Genomic DNA, 16344 nt, shown 5'->3' on the forward strand with positions numbered 1-16344 from the left:
GATAATCCCTGATATTCTTTTGCTAAAATTACATTCACAACCCCTCGTCTGAAAAGTAAATGCACATGTGATGTTATCCGTGATGTCATCAATGACATTTGTGATGTCATCTTTGATGTCCTGGGTGTTAGTGTTAGCAGTGCACAGTGGTGCGGGCAGTTATGGTTGCTTAGCCTACCATAACTGTCGAATTTCAGGGATTTTTCGATTGTACTTTGAACCATAATGTCACGTTTATAAAGTTTCTTTAGTGAATTTCACAGGTTTTTAGTAGTGCAACTTAACCATAACGTCCCGCAAACAAAGTTTTTTCTAGTGAAAATATATATATATATGCACTAACAAAAAACGTTGTTAAAGGGACGTTATGGTTACAGGTAAAACTGAAAACCCCCAGAAATTCGCCAGTTATGGTGAGCTAAGCAACCATACCTTGCGCTACCACTGTGCACTGCAAGGACTAACACCCATGATATCACAGATGACATCATAAATGTGATTGATGACATCACTGATGACATCACATGCCTGGCTCCTCCTTTTTTGTTCACTGACATATCTAGGCCAGGTGGTTTTCTTCACTGACAGTCAAACAGAAAAGGTACTGTAATTTCAGACCTTCCCTTCTCATATGTTCTTAGAGTACTTTCTTTAGGGTTCAGTCGCATCTTGTTATGCATATACATAGGGGAAGAAGCAGGCCTAAAACATAGCTATAATTTCTGTACATCAAGATAACCGTTTAGATTATGAACAGTTTCTGATGATACTGCTTCTCTTTTGGGTTACTTATATATTGCATCTGTATGCCACAGATCTGTATGCATTGGGATCTCTTTTTATGTTTTGTTTGTAGCAGTACAAGTGTGTAGTAATTGATCCATTATTAGCTAGTTATTACATTTTGCACAGTGTGCAAAAGTCTGATACGGAAGCATTCTCCATTTTGCTATGCAACATGGCAACATTATAAATATTGTACCTTACCTCTATGATGCATACTGCAGGCAATGCCTATGTTTCTGTATGAGTAGGTTGCTGTACTAGAAATAACACTGAAATTGAAAATTGTTTATATGAGTGCATTCTTTAGTGAAGTACGTAGCTCATAATATGTCTCACAATCACCCCTCACACTTTTTTGGCCAACATGATCCTCACAACCCCTTGTAGGGACTTTTCATGAAAAATTACTGCACATATGATGTCATCAGTGATATCATCAATGATATTTGTGATGTCATCTTTGATGTCATGGGTGTTAGTCCTTGCAGTGCACAGTGATAGTGAGAGTTATGGTTGCTTATCTTACCATAACTGGCACATTTCTGGGGTCTTTCGGTATTCACTGTAACCTCAACGTCCCTGTAACAACATTTTTCCATTGAATTTCAGAGGTTTTTGCTAGTGCAACTTAACCATAACGTCCCTTTACTACTTTTGTTAGTGAATTTCATAGATTTTTATTAGGGCAGTATAAACATAGCGTTGTTTTAGCATAGTGTATTGAACAATGATGCTATGTTTGTTGTACCACACCTTCACCATAACGTCCCTTTAGCAATATTCTTTGTGTCTGATTATGATATAAAGCTCCTTGTGTCACAATGTAAGTGCCAATGAAGGGAGGCAGTGCGATGCGCATCGTATACCCGCCACGCAATTGTATGCTAAATGGAAGGAACTGTGGTACTGTGGAAAACACTACAGTCGAAACAGGTAGAAATGTGTGGCTATTGAAATAGATGGTTCTGCATGTTTTAGTGCATTTTCAAGAGCACAAGTGCGTGACTGCAAGCACAAACATTATTCTATACTTCCAAAAAGGGCAGCAAGCAAATGTGTGTAGAGCATGCACAAATCGCAACTGCAGTAATATCAACAGGAAAGCTATTTGTGGGGAAAAGTGTTCCTGCTGTGAAAACAGAGGTTACCCTTTGTACAGTACGACAATGGCACAAGTTGTAAAAAGACATACATACACTTCTTCACAATGTACTGCTCTTTCTCTATTTCTGGACCAAATTAAAAAGAATGCGCCTACATGGGTGTCTGCATAATGGTATACACAATTATGCAGGAGATTGGAAACGGAAGCATTACCTGGCCTACTGCCTCCCTCAGCACAAACGGCACTGAAAATCATGTTACATGGTGTTCATTTGTCTCTCCACAGTCAACAACAATAATATCATTGTGATAGAGCGTCACCAAAGTCTCACACAGACAAACCAAACGCAATCACTTAAGTGTAGCTGCTCCATACGCATACAAACCCACATGATACCCTCCACACAACTTTCACCAGACTCTGATTTTCATGTACTGTCAATTAATGTATGTACAATTCACCCACAAAGCATACGCTGTGGCCCGTTCAATACACAGCCATAAGCGCAGCCTCTGCATTTAAGTCGACGAATATACCGTATACCACAGTCTGTGTGTGCACTCCACACCCAGAAAGCTTATTGCGCAATCTTGTGTCCTCCCCAGTCCCAAATGTAAGGTGGTCATGCGCAAAAGGGGCGTATATTACATGTACAACCTTGCAACGGTCACGATTTGCAGGGACTTTTCCAGGTGTGTGTGCGCAGGAGTAGGGGAATAAATGTCAACCAGGGTCGGGGATGTCCTTTGTAGTGGTGGCTCTGAAAAAAGCAATTTTGTTTTTAAGTTTTTAAACAACTTCTACATTAATAACTCTTTTTTTTAGGCTATTCTAATTGTTTTTATTTGTAGTAGTTCGCCTCACATTCTAACAATACCGTCTTCGGTGCAGCCTGTAGATTGCAAAACCAAATGTCATTGCCACTGTGCGACAATGAAAAGCCATTTCCATTGAGAAGGGTCACATGTCGATCACCAACAATATCATTGTCACAGGAGTACATCCGAGCAGCGCGCAAAAAGTTACACATGCTTCTGTTGATAAGACACCTTCCCACCTCTGGCTGCCGACAACATTCATTGGGATAGTTATATACTGGAATTGGCGGTATACATGAGAAAATCACCTTTGCAGTGGCAAAAATGCGCTGCACATCTTTCATCATCTTTTTGAGTTGATGGTACACACTTGCACAAGCTATGGAACACAAAAGCAATGTTCCATAATGCACTAGCACAACAGATAGAGTACCGAAACTGGCCACTCATCGACACTCTGCAAGCAAATGGTTGAAAGTACAGACAGCGACACTGCACCACAAAGTCCCCTCTTCTTTCAAATTCAAATTGCCATTTAGGCCTCTTTCCATGTCATACTGGTGCTGATCTAGCACAAAGCGATCAACCACTATGAAAACTGTACGTCTGGCCATCTCTGTCTGTCTCAGTACACAGAGTAATTAAACGAGATATGGCCGCGGTTTCCTGTGACGCGCACTCTGACCACCTGATTGGACAATTGCAACAATCACATTTACATTGGCCAGCATGTTGAAAAGTGCAGAATGTAGCACGTGCGATGCGCAAAGTATCGTAAGGGCTGCGCCCCAGTAAATCATGACCAGTCCTTCTTCCCTTTCCACTATCCTCTTCCCACCACGCCCTTCTTAGGTATTGCTAAGTACCGACACATGCATCCAAGACTTCAGCAGCTTACAATGTCAGTTCTCCACAAGACTTCATATGTACTGTTACAAAATCAACCCGGCACGTCTGCTGTTATTGGAAAGCACGTCCAGTAGAAACTTCAGTGAAACATTGCATGTGTTATACATACACATTCATCAACATAAGCACCTTTCACCACAAAAGAAAGGTATGGACTGATTTTTTGCAGTATGTGCACAACTCTGTTATAAATGGCTATGCGCACAATATCTGCCTCTAAGAGTCCACTACGTGTTTAAAAAGCATACTGATGTTCCTCCCATCTCCTTCCATAAAGTAGCAATTTGCTTGTATGTGCGTGCAAAATTTTCATTTACCCATAGCATTCACTGTATTAGCGAAGCAGGAACTCTGTTCTTTCCTTCCGACAATGCTACAAAAATTGTTCCACACTAACCCACCTACTACATAACTCGTAAAAAGAAGGCAGTAAAGCCACCACTAAATGTATCTTAGCAACCTACAAAAGGTCAATCTCTGCACGGCTGTGGTGCTGTGTACACTGCACTGTTGCCACAGGCCCTTTTTAAATCTGCCAGATTCCACTCTGCGCCCTCAGCAACTCATCATTGAGCAGTGCGCAGCGTGTCCTTGGCCTGAACATCAGGGATCCTGTCTCTTCTAGACTAAAATGTCTGCAATACCTCACAGTGGCTGCGAACAATAAACTAAAAGCCCTGTGCATTATACAAAAGGCATTCTGGTCCCTGGACCTCAATACCTTGCACTGTGACTTCAAAAATATCTGCTTCCTCCAGCTCTTCCCTCATCCTCCTCATACTCCCTTGCTTCTACATGCAACCACATGTTGGTAGATGTGTTTCTTCTGCTGCGGCCTCCATGTGCAAGGTGCTGTCTCTCTCTGGACCTTGAGGAGAAGCATCGTAGGGTCTGAAAGCACCTGAAAACCTTTCCATGTGCTTCTTATTTTTCCCTCCTTTCCCCTACCCACTTCCTGGCTGAAAAGTATTGTGCACTGCTTTCCTACCCACCCTATAATCTGTACCCCAGGGCACCACCCTCCCTACAGGTCCACCCCTCTACTGGCTTTCTACCAACCCCCGCACTTGGGGACTGTTTTCTATAGCCCTAACAGTGCAGAAACCACTTCATGTCTACACTTATGCTTACACTTACCAGCACCGGCCGTAGTTGCATGTATTTATATTTTTTATTGTTCCCACATACTGCACTTTGCCCTCCCCCTTCCCATTCATTTGCGCACTCTCAATGTCGGCTGTCCTAGAGGAATCAATGTCTCTGTGTGTCCTCTGTTCTGCCTCCCTTTCCTCGGGGCGCCTTCACACACTTGTATGTAGGTGTGATACAAATGGCACAAAATAACATAGCACATCATGGGCCTCATTCCGAGATTGGAGGTAGCCATGGCGCTATTTGCCAATCTCAATGTCTGTAGTTGTACCCCACCTGCATCCAGCTGTCCCTGAGGCTGCTGAGCCGGTGCTACACACTGCTGTGCCGCATATTGTAGCGCAATATTGCGCACTGGGTCAAAATGGGTGGCTAGCAAATATGTAGTCCGTCTGCAGATATGGGCCTCCACGGTTTGCATGAAAACGGGCTAAGCATTCTAGTGACAGATTGGGTGTTTCTAACAGTCCATGCCTTGCACCTAATTGTGGGTAAACTAGATTACCTCCAACCAGTTGACATGATTAGTATGTGTTAAAGCCAATTTACAAAAGTGGTATGGGCGATACTGGATGGTGTCTAAATCTCCCCTCACCAGGAGAGTTGCATGTACATTATTTGTCTTGTTGGCTGGGGTCTTTAAGTAAGTAAAGAACGATTGAGCTGGCAATCCACCTAATTGCACTACTGCTACTGTGAAGTTGGTATTCACTGTTTGGCAGTGCGCTGATCAAAGCCATTCATGCAGCACCATTCTAAAATGGATGGGAATATTGATTTTCTGATGAGCCATCTTCTGTACTCACTCTAACCTCTTATTTAAAAAAAAGTTTTTAGAAAATAAAATGTGCCCTCTCCTTTTGTTTGTGACTGGGACATACGGTTATTTTAACTATTAGTAATGCTATGGTCATCTCTAAGACGTCCCATCTGTGGTGCCACCTGACTTATTTGCCTGTGGTCAAATTTGATTCCTGCCCCTTCCTTCCACCTCAATTGAGGCTGTGGAATGTGGACCTGAAATCAAAAGTCATGTTTTATGATAATATGCACCCCAGGAGGAGACATGGAGCTTGGGACAGCCTTCCTGAGTGTTTGTGCTCAATAGCATAATTTAACAAATACAGCCAGGAAATTTGTGAAGTTCTTGGGAGTCAAAGAGACACCATTTTGAAACATTACTCAGAAATATGCAATTGACAATGAGGGTAGTAGGTTCATATATTTTTAATGCCACATCTACCTTCTACAAGCTATAATTTGCATTGTACATGCTATAACAAAAACTACTGTGAAATAGCACATTACCATACACATGAACAGAACGGCTATGTGAGCGAATAGCATGGTTTACTTTTATCTAGAAAAGGACAAGTGATCATTTTAGTTTAGCAGCTTGAATGACCTGGGATTTCAACTATGTTCAGTTATGCTATGCTATGGAGTGGTGTACCATACCAAGTTCCTTTAGTCTCAAAATGCACACAGCAAGACTGCCACATTTACCTCATGCTTTAGGGCAAGATGTGCTGCACACGAACCGCCCACGGCTTCCTGTCCAGAGGGACCTGCTTATCTCTCTCTCGCCTCTGCTCTGGGGTCTTTGACCAATTTCTTCCCAACCCCCAAGACCTGAGTCTGCTGATTGCTGTGCGAACCTCTGCTCCCGTCAGCTTGTGCTTTATATCTAAGACGGGACTTAGTCTGTCTAACATTGTGTGTCATTTCCGCTACCTGGAAGGTTAAGGGCTAACGCTTGTGTTTCTTTGCTTTGCTTGAACATACATTATTCGATATGTACACTTTAAAGACATGTCACGTCTGTTGTTCACTGACTATTCCATTGCATTCAATGGTTTTTGGGTCAGTACAGGACTAAAGCCTGTCATTGGCTTCTTGGCGAGGACGGTCTATTGTTGTTTCCTGCCCTGTAACTGCTTATCAGCTAAAAAAGGCGTCTCTTGACCTTGCTCCGTGCCGTTTAAGACAGGAAGTTGCCACTTGCGGTTAGGTTTCTCTGCTGCAAAGGGGAAGCTACGATTTCCTGATCATCGCCTTTCGCTAAAGCCAAGAAGCAAGTGTATGCGTGTGTTCTTTGTTACAAACACGTGCGTTATTCATTCACGGAACTATATGATCTGAAGCAAGTGTCTGCTTTTGTCCCTTGTCAACAGCCCTTGCATTATGTGGAAGCGTGTGCTTTGTATTCAACGAACATTTGTAGTCTCTTGCCGTTGCTATGAACTGTTTCATCAGTAAAGTAGGAAAAAGTATAAATGTCTTATGCTGATCACATTTTTTATGATTACAAACATAATACGTAGTAACAAATTAGTAAAAAAATAATTTAAGAGTGAAAACAAGTGTTCAGTTATAATAATATCAGCAGATTAGGAATATGATCATATAGTGATTGTGCAATATTTAAGACAAACAAATCAGGAGTATAGAAACGGGATCCTGAGCTTTATTTAAAACAGTAAGGAAGTTGACTACATAGGACCATGAATGTTGTCTACTGTGACTTGATTCTATGTAACCTGTATTTTTCTAAAATAACTCTTTTGGAAATTAAAAATCTTCCTTCTCCATTGTATTCAATTTTTGGATTTATTTTTTATTTATATGTAATTGTTATAACTGACTTGTTTTCACTCTTAATGAAATTATTTTTTGAGTTATTTGTTACTACGTATTATGTTTGTAATCATTAAAAACGTTTTTTGATCAGCAGAAGACATTTATACTTTTTCTTACATTTTGTGACCATTATTGAGCACAGAATAATTCTTGACAAATTTAAATGAATAAGGACATATAATTAAACTGTCCTACAGTGCATTTTCTATTTTCTCTGTTGTTCTAGACTATGTATTGCCCTGAATCCACACTCACAATAAAGGGCAATCCTACTTTTTGTGTATCATCAGTAAAGTAGCCTGATCTATGACCAACTGTCTTACCAGGCTCGTTATCCATAATCCATAATACTGTTGTCTCCTCCCATGTTATCCTCCCTCATATTGATTCCACCACGGTCAGGATGAAGTAGCTGCTGCCCTGTCCGCTGGCCACATGGGAGGAGGTTACCACTGGGGAATCCGTGATGACTCCATTGGATTAATCACAGGGCCTTTATGGGTGTCTCAAAACATTACCTGGATTTTTAGGTCTTGAAATCTATATAAGAAAGAATGGGATGGAGGATTTTTAAGTGAGACATTTGTATTGGGGTCATGAGGGTATTGGCGGTTTAGAGGGTGCACCCCTCCCCCCTCACTCCACTCACACTGAACTGTTAAACTGTATCGAGTCCTACCTTTGGAAAGTTTACTAGGTATGGTCAGGTATCCGAGTATCTCTTGCTAAAGGTGGATGTTAATTATGACTCCTGTGAAGTTATAGGGAATATTCTTGTTTTTCCCATCCGTGCCATAGTTCACCTTAATACCATAAAGGGAAAATTGGACTTAATTCTTGGTTACGTGTACAGAAATACACAACAGAGCCATTTATGTGAATTCAAAAAGGGATGAGCTAATGTGACCGTAGTTTGTTTCAATGGCACTCGTCATCCTGTGTATTAGGGGCCTGAAAAACATGACTTGTGAAAAGCAAGCTGATTGTATATGAAGCTAAGCAGTTATGAGATAATGGGCCATATTACGAGGATGGTGGTAACCCGCCGGTGCTACCGGCAGGTTGCCGCTGTCCTCATAACACCGAATCCACTGCCTGATATCCCAGTGCCACCGCGACATTACAAGTCCCAGCACCCCGGGATATCAGGCGGCAGACACAGGAAATCCCCATTCCTGTGGAGTCCCATAGGACCCACAAGCGTACCAACAAATGCTTGAATGGTACAAAATTGTTGATGCAGAAAATACCCAAAGTTTGATTGAATGCTATCAAGGCAGAGTACAAGGGCAAACCCAAATCAAGTACAGACGCATGAGATGCCAGTATGGAGGAAGGAGGTTAATAATCCTTTCATATTCCAGGCTAATCCATCTGCCATCAGTATCCCGAAAAATGGTGCTAGTAATCTGCACTGTATAAAATTACCAACCATATCAAAAAACATACCGAAAAAGAACAACTGTGGTATGCAAGACGTATGAAACCAAAAAACAACCCTTGTTGTGTACCTAATGAAGAATGCTCCTGGTAACATAATAGAAAATCTAAATGTATTGCCTAATGCAAAAGAGTTAACAAATTCTACAGTCCATTACAGCAAATCAAGCCCAGCTGTATTGTCTCAGAATGAGATCCTTGCCCAACTCCTATTAGCATCCCCGTTTCCCAGAAGGTATTATCGACTGACTCTAGGCCTTCAAATGTTGGTGCTAATGTTCCCTCCCGGGCTAACCTGAGAGGAAGCTCTACACTACCTGTTAAGGAAATGGGAGATTCCTCTCGGTCCAATCTGAAGGGAAGTTCCACACCACCAATAAAGGAAATAGGAGACTTAAAAGGGCAAATGTGACTTTCTGACATATGGTCTAAAAGTCGGTCAAAACTTGCAGAGGTAACAAATTCTGAGGCTGTATACAAAGCTCTGCAGCCAAGTCCTCCCTCGGCTGACATAAATTACCCGCCATTTAACAGAGCTGCTGTACTACAAATGTTCCACTCTATTGTTGGTTTACGTGTTATATGCTCTGATGACATTCGAATTGTGGACCAAGTCGAGCATAGTAAAAGAAGCATAGCAAATATTTGGTTTGCATCTAATGCTATTCTGGAACACATTATAAAATATGAAACAGAATTATTTAGAATGGGTTTCTCTTGCGACATTGTTGATATACACCCTGTGAGAGTATCCAATTTGAATGTCTTACATAGTAAGATCTCTAATAATTTAAGTGTAGCTAGCAAACAATCAGTAGAGTTTGTTTCCTGTTCGGAAGTCGGTAATACTATTAAGGGATCCCAATTACCTCTTGGCCACCCAAATCAACGACAAAACGGTGATTTCAATAGCAGCACCATTGATGGCTCGAATAATGAAAAAAAACAATTTTGACAAAAATGATGATCTAGGTTACTGGCAGTGGTTACCTATCGCTTTTAAGCTGCACTTGTCGCAGTTCAGCCAATGACACCGATTTATTATATGTATGGAACACCAGATGATTTTCCCATTTATTTTGAGGTAATGGGTTATGGAGAAATATGCTCCTTTTTAAGATTATTGCTTTACAAGAAACTTGGTTGGCTAAAAATATATTGTTCGATGGATGGGTGACGATACAAAAAGCTGCCATGAAAGGCCGTTTATGTAGACCTAAAGGCGGATTAATGATCACGGTCAGCCCACCTTGGTCTGTTGTTGAGATCCTGTGTGACTCTACGTCTTTATTAGTTGGGAAACTATCTAAACCATGTACTACTATAGTTGTCATCAATATATATGACCCACCGTCTAGGGTTATGACCAAAGCTATCCTGAAAGTAGTGAAAACTATTGTGATGAATAGTGTACATAGGTTTTCCTTATATTTGTTGGGGGATTTTAATGCAAAAATCATTTTGCCAGAGGAGGTATTAGAACCAAATTGGAGATCTATGCCCAGTGGGGCGAGTAACCATAAGCCCCCTTATAGTCCCTGGACCAACATGCTCATTGAATACCAACTGAGGAGCTTGAACGGCTTGTGTCCTGGCGATATTCAGCGAGGCTTTACGCGTGTAAGTGGAAGAAGTGCCTCCACTCTCAACTATGTGTTCACAAATTATAGTGAATTGGGTAGGGTATTAGATGGGGATCGCTCCACGTGATGAGAGCAATCACCTACCTCTTTGTGTACTGTCCAAGGAACTATGACAATAGTGGTGACATCTTTGTTAACAGTGGAAATCGCATCCAATGGCACCCTACTAATCTAGCAAATGGTAAGATAGTATGTGAACAAATGATAGCGATTTTTATTGAGGCCTGTCAAAAAAATTATATGAGTACGCAGAACATAAGTGAGACAAATACTCAAACAATTGAACATATTAAGAATCAGGTGGCTTCCACTCTGGAGTATAAATCGGCCCAGGAATGAACTAACTTGGTATTGTCAAAAAACGTAGCAACTTCGATCCAAAAATTAACTATCAAAAGAAACATCTACGATCTATTATTTCCACATTGCTTCTGTCTTCTGTCTTCGTCCTGGCAAATTGATGCAGTAGCTATTAATACTAAAATTAAAAACGGCAAAATTGAATATCGAAGATGGCTTAAGCAATGCAAGAGATTGTGCGAGAATGAACAATGGCTTACTATCGCACATTTGTCTACCACTAATAATTTATTTGGAATTTGGAGAGAATTACGAGCAAAGAAAAAATGTGATTTACCTATTATTAATAGTATTCTTACAGTGGTATGGGCTACTCGTATTACAAAAACTCTGGGAGTAGCTGGTGAAAGTAATACTAATATTCAGATCCCTGATGTACTGTGGATATGTCAAGCTACTTGTTCAGACTATCATTGAACATTTAAATGCCTCACATGTATGCGGCCCTGACGGGATTAACAATGGGTTGTTGAAAATTAATACCTCTTTATGGGCAGAAGCACTGTGGCACTTATTTACAGACATTGGAAAGTCTGGTGTCCTGCCTGTATCTTGGAGAGAGCGTCACATCCTCCCCATCTATAAGAAGGGGCAGTATTGCGATCCTCGCACTTACCGACTTTTGACCATGCTGGAAATTCCTGCAAAGTTGTTTGCAAGGATTTTACTTGCTGACTTAAATACATGGATAAATAATCGTGATATTTCAAGTAAATAGCAGACTGATTTTAGAGCAAAGTCTCGTACTAGCCACAATATACTCACTTTAATATCATCGATTGAATATTCCTGGACCCATAGAAAAACTAAAGTATATGCCGCTTATATAGATTCTAGCGCCGCTTTTGATACGGTGCTCGGCAATAACTTGTGGTGTAAACTTAAAGCCTGGAATATCCCTAGTGGCTTATTAAGGATGTTGACTCTCCTCTACACAATGACACTTGTGTCAAGGTGCGCCTAAATGGTAAGGCACTGCTATTGGGCGTCCATCCCAACTGGAACGGGCGTTAAACAAGGCTGTATAGTCGCAACCACTTTGTTCAATTTATATTTGGCCGACCTGGCTGTGTCCTTTAACCAACAGCTCTTAAATCCTATTAAAGCTGGCCCACAGCGCATCAGGCTAGGCTATGCTGACGATGTGCTGTTACTTGACCACACTCCTAAAGGACTGCAATCCCTGCTTGATGGTTTAGGCAGTTTTGCTAATACCAATGGGCTACAGATAAATACTGAAAAAAGTAAAATAATGGTATTTGCAGGTAAACGGGGAAAAGACGGTGTCTTTGTGTTGGACCCTTGACTCTAAGAAATTAGAATGTGTAACCGCTTATACTTATCTGGGATTGGTTATATATGACAAACTTAATTGGAGGCCTCACTGGGAAAGAAATTAAAATGAAATGTTGGAAATTGGTGGGTATTATGAGTGCTTTCATTGCTCGAAACAGTGGATATTCTGTTAAAACTGTTTTGTTATTATATACAATGAAAATTGTACCTGTGTTATCGTATGGAATAGAAATCTGGGGAGAATATTTGAGGAAAGGATGATAAGGAAACTGTTCCGCATCCCTCAAACCCTCTCAGTTGAATATTTCGAGTTCGAGATTATATGTATTGAGTTCATAATGATTAATAGATCCTTTATGTGTGCTGTTGACTTGATGACCCTGTGTAACAATACTATTATTTGTGACTATGCAAAGACCTTTCTTGCCCTCGATAAATTTTATCTGATCGGGGAAAATATTCAACATATTTAATAAATGGAAAAATTGTTGTGAAATCTATCTTCTTCCTAATGATATCCAACAAATGAAATACTGGATTAAAAAAGATTAGATTGTTCGATCGTGAAAATAATATAGTCAATCTCTCTTGTAAGTCACATAGTGGTCCTTTTATTATGTATATAACTGAGAGAATATGTCCTAACTACATTGTAGCGTTTCCTGAAGCATGGGTCATTCGTCAATACTTGCCATTGAAATTTAACAAAGGGGACGTGTTGGAATGTGTTGGTGCAATGAAGGGTATACCTCGGAATATGCGTAACTGTAGGCTATGTAGAGAAAATACCATGAAAACCCTTGAACACATACTGACTGTATGCACAAGTCTAAATGGAATTACAAACCAATATATGAAATCTTATTGTAATTCCTTTTTTCGAAGGGATTGTGTCCTCCGACGTATTCCTTATCTTTGATAATACGTTTCCAGCTTGCTGGCCTCGGAAATTTTTTCTGTAGAGGGCACTGCGCGCCGACGTCCGCCGAGTCGATGTCCCTCGACGGCCACCGTATCGGCGCCGACGTCACCATGCCCATAAATAGCCACGCGCTGCGTCCGTTGCTCAGTTCTGTTTTTCCGTGCTTCGTGGGGCCTCGGAACGTCATTGCTCAGTTCAGTCAGGTTAACTATCTATTTCTACTCGAATATTCCTTATCGTTCTCGATGGCTTCTTCATTAGAGCCAACGACGCCGCGATCCGGATTCAAGAAATTTCGAGACTGCGGTAAAAAAATGTCAATAACGGATCCAAACAGTGTCTGCTTATGGTGCTTGGGATCCGAGCACCACTGTTCGGAGTGTGAGGACTGCATGTCCATGATGGCGAAAGCCTTGAAGGAGCGGAGGGGGAAGCTCGAGAGAGGTAAATCAGCCAAAACCTCCTCGAAAGTTTCGTCGGCTGAGTCGAGGCATTCGTCTCCTCGTCGTCGAAAACATTCCCATTCTAGATCTCGAAGCAGCTCCCACCATTCGTCGAGATCAAGCACTCAAAAAAGAGACGTCGAAGGTCCCATTCCTCGTCGTCTTCTGTGTCCCCAGAAAGAGTCTCCTGTCCCACCAAACACAGTTCTCAAGCTGAGTGGGAGGAATTCAGAAAGAAAATGTTAAGCGTCTTCGAGAACGCAGCCTCGACCCCCTCGAAGACAGCTGAGGGTGGTACCCCGGGTGAAAAACCCAAAAAATCAAAACGCAGCGAGTCGCAGCACCCGGCGAAAGATTCCACCCGAGAGCGCCATGAGCCATCGGATAAGAAGGCACCGTCTTCAACGCCGTCTTCGAGGATTCCTTGGACGCCGTCGTCGAAGATTCCTTCGAAGCACGTATCGGCGCCATCGACGCCGTTGTCGAAGGGTTCCTCGACGCATCGGTCGATTGACTCGACGCCATCGTCGACTCCGACGCCGATGAAAGAGAGGACCAAGGCCACCCTACAGCCAACGATGATTTCAAGGGCCTCCGGCACGACGCCGAGATCGTCGTTGATGCCCTCGAGTAGGATCCCAATCCACTCGAGTTCTTCGAGACCCCTTCCAGTTTTATCGACGCCGTTTTCAGTGCCTTCGAAGCCTGTTACATCGGCGTCGACGACATCGACGTTTTCTCGTCCAATAACGACGATTTTGGCTCATTCTGCCTTAGAAATGGGTTTTTTCTCCATTTCAGAGGTCAGAATACCCTGAACTTTTTTCAATTTATGAAGAAGTGGAAGATTCTGACCAGGAAACATTCGGATTACAGAGGACCACACTGCCTACTGCAGAGTATTTCACCTCTGAGGAAAGAAGGCTGAAGGAACTACAGGAGTCACTACATGAGGCAAGTGGGCTGGACACTTCCCCAGAAGTGGAATTTGTTAAGCCAGACCCAGGGGAACATGCCGAGACACCATATAGAACCCTGATGGCAAGAATAATTGAGTTTATGGGTTGGTCTGCGCCTTCACCTGTTTTTCAACAGGATGACCTAACAGATATATTGGACAAAGGCCCACAGGAGGACCCGGTAGTCCCCTTCCATGCAGCCTAACAAAGAAAAATTGCATCTAATTGGGAAACTCCCGAAGTTATCCCTGCAGTCAATAAAAGATTGTCAACCAAGTATAGGGTAGCGGCTGCTGACCCTGAATACCTGTCAAAACACCCGACCCCAGAGAGCCTGGTGGTTCAAGCGGCAACTTCTTCTAGCAGTAGGACCGCTTACCCTACTGTCCCACAGGATAGAGATGACAAGAGGTACGACTCTATGGCAAAGAAAGTCTTCTCTGCCTGTAGTATGGCGTTGAAGTCCATCAATGCCACCTGTACGCTCGCCAGGTTCAGTCACACACTAAGGGAGTGTGCTTCATCAGCGGCTGACTGCATACCCGAAGGAGAGGAAAAGGAAGCCTTCCTTAACATTATTAAAGATGGCAAAGATGCCATGTGCGAATCACTTCAAACTGGCATCGGTTCCGCTGACAGTATCAGCAGGGCCATGCCGGCAAGTACAACAATCCGCAGGCATGCATGGTTGCGAAAGTCAGGCTTTACCCCTTATGTACAGGCCAGACTTTTGAATATGCCCTTTGACGGCTCTTCATTATTCGGGAAAAAGGCTGATTACAGTCTGGAAAAGTTGCAGACTTCTAAAGCAGCAGCAAAATCCTTAGGAGCTGCTATCCGCCAAACTCCTTTTCGCCCCTCAGGAACCTCTGGGAGAGGAAAGTCCTTTCGCTATTATTCCGCATTCGGGAAAGGCAGAGGACAGCCGGCTCAAAGAGGCCAAAGGAGATCCACCCGAGGTTGACGGGTCAAAAGTACTAAGACCGCAGCAGCAGCAGGTGCCTCTTTACCCTCGGCATCTGCATCAGCCGCCCCCAAACCACTCTGAGGCCTTCCCACACAATACACCTGTAGGGGGCAGGTTAACTCACCATCTGACGGAATGGCAGGCTATAACGTCAGATGCTTGGGCATTGGAGACAGTTGCCCAAGGTTACTGCCTACCCTTTCTACACATCCCTCAGAGTCATCCACCGGGGAACAGCTCTCTAAAGGTTCCAGATCCGCTCCTCTTGCAGGAAATTATAGACCTGCTAGAGAAAGGTGCCATAGAACCGGTACCTGTAGCGGACAGGAACAAGGGCTGGTACTCCCCCTATTTTCTCATACCAAAGAAAGACGGAGGACTGAGACCCATCCTGGACTTACGAGAATTGAACAAGTTCCTCAGGAAGGACAGGTTCAAGATGGTAACTCTCTCTCCGATCCTTCAGGCCCTCCAGCTCCAGGACTGGCTGGTATCTCTGGACCTTCAGGATGCTTATTTCCATGTGCCAATACATCTCAAACACAGGAAATACCTGAGGTTCGCAATTGGCGACTCTCGTTATCAATTTCGAGTTCTGCCATTTGGGCTGACCTCCGCCCCGAGGGTCTTCACCAAGCTGATGTCGGTAGTGGCGGCGAGTCTAAGGAGGGAAGGGAACCACGTCTACCCCTACATGGACGATTGGCTGATCAGGGCCGTATCTTCGGAACAGGCCCAGGCCCAGCTAGATTATGTCTGCCTCTTCCTTCACAGACTGGGCTTCTCCCTCAATTTAAAGAAGTCACAGATGATACCATCACAGAGACTCCAGTTCTTTGGAGCGGTCCTGGACACTTCCCTGGGAAAAGCCTCGCCACCTGAGCTGAGGGCTCAAGATATTCTA

General features: G+C 42.8%; 1 protein-coding gene across 4 annotated transcripts in view; it reads left to right on the forward strand.

Moving 5' to 3' along the window:
* Window positions 1-16344, forward strand: part of PDK3 (pyruvate dehydrogenase kinase 3) — a 1369253-nt gene that overhangs the window by 76168 nt on the left and 1276741 nt on the right. The gene's annotated exons all lie outside the window — the stretch shown is intronic.

The sequence above is a fragment of the Ambystoma mexicanum genome, chromosome 7p (assembly GCF_040938575.1).
Source record: "Ambystoma mexicanum isolate Mex_15411 chromosome 7p, UKY_AmexF1_1, whole genome shotgun sequence".
Taxonomy (NCBI): domain Eukaryota; kingdom Metazoa; phylum Chordata; class Amphibia; order Caudata; family Ambystomatidae; genus Ambystoma; species Ambystoma mexicanum.